Source organism: Leuresthes tenuis, unplaced genomic scaffold, assembly GCF_036924035.1.
Source record: "Leuresthes tenuis unplaced genomic scaffold, fLeuTen1.0.hap1 SCAF_17, whole genome shotgun sequence".
NCBI lineage: Eukaryota > Metazoa > Chordata > Actinopteri > Atheriniformes > Atherinopsidae > Leuresthes > Leuresthes tenuis.
This window is the reverse complement of record NW_027325371.1, coordinates 24,933,667-24,935,355: the sequence shown is the minus strand read 5'-3', so window position 1 is coordinate 24,935,355 and position 1,689 is coordinate 24,933,667.

Here is a 1,689-nt window from a genome sequence, read left to right as displayed (position 1 = left end):
GCAAGGTCTGAATGCCCAACCTTACATCATCAAAAGCAAGATCAGAGTTGTTTGGCTGCAAGAAGGCCATAGTTTGCCAAAAGCGGGTAAGGTGCGAATGTCCGACTAAATATCAACAAAATTTGGGGCGGAGGTCTTCGGATGCAAGTGGGTGTGAATATCCCACCATACAAGTATGGTGGGTGGAGAGGAAGCTGTGAATAGCCGACCATAGTTTGGAAAAAGCGGGTAAGAAAAGGTTTGAATGCCCGAACATACACCATCAAAAGAGGGAGCGGAGGTGTTCCGCTGTACGAAGGTGTGAATGTCCAACCATACTTGGTAAAAAGCGGGTAAGAAAAGGTTAATATACCCGACTGTACACAATCAATAGCGGGAGCGGATGTGTTCGGCTACAAGAAGGTGTGACAGTCCGACCATGGTTTGTAAAAAGCTGGTAAGAAAAGGTGCGAATGTCCGACAATGTATGATCAAAAGAGAGAGCGGAGGTTTTCGGATACACGAAAGTTTGAATGTCCTACCATAGTTTGTAAATAGCGGGTAAGAAAAGGTTCAAATGCCCGACTATACACCATAAAAAGCGGGAGCGGTGGTGTTCCGCTGTAAGACGGTGTGAATGTCCGACCATAGTTGGTAAAAAGCGGGTAAGAAAAGGTTAAAATACCCGACTGTACAAAATCAATAGCGGGAGCGGAGTTGTTCGGCTGCAAGAAGGTGTGAATGTCCGACTATATTTGGTGAAAAGCAGGTGAAGCAAGGTCAGAATGCCCAACCTTACATCATCAAAAGCAAAATCAGAGTTGTTTGGCTGCAAGAAGGCCATAGTTTGCCAAAAGCGGGTAAGGTGCGAATGTCCGACTAAATATCAACAAAATTTGGGGCGGAGGTCTTCGGATGCAAGTGGGTGTGAATATCCCACCATACAAGTATGGTGGGTGGAGAGGAAGCTGTGAATAGACCACCATAGTTTGGAAAAAGCGGGTAAGAAAAGGTTTGAATGCCCGAACATACACCATCAAAAGAGGGAGCGGAGGTGTTCCGCTGTACGAAGGTGTGAATGTCCAACCATACTTGGTAAAAAGCGGGTAAGAAAAGGTTAATATACCCGACTGTACACAATCAATAGCGGGAGCGGATGTGTTCGGCTACAAGAAGGTGTGACAGTCCGACCATGGTTTGTAAAAAGCTGGTAAGAAAAGGTGCGAATGTCCGACAATGTATGATCAAAAGAGAGAGCGGAGGTTTTCGGATACACGAAAGTTTGAATGTCCTACCATAGTTTGTAAATAGCGGGTAAGAAAAGGTTCAAATGCCCGACTATACACCATAAAAAGCGGGAGCGGAGGTGTTCCGCTGTAAGACGGTGTGAATGTCCGACCATAGTTGGTAAAAAGCGGGTAAGAAAAGGTTAAAATACCCGACTGTACAAAATCAATAGCGGGAGCGGAGTTGTTCGGCTACAAGAAGGTGTGAAAGTACGACCATGGTTTGTAAAAAGCAGTTAAGAAAAGGTTCGAATATCCAACCAAACATAATCAAAAGCGGGAGCAGAGCTGTTCGACTGCAAGTAGGTGTGAATGTCCAGCCATAATTACTCACAAACGGGGGAAGAAAAGGTAGTATTGCCAGACCATACATGATCAAAACAGGGAGCAGAGGTTCAGCTGCAAGGTGTGAATGTCTGACTAT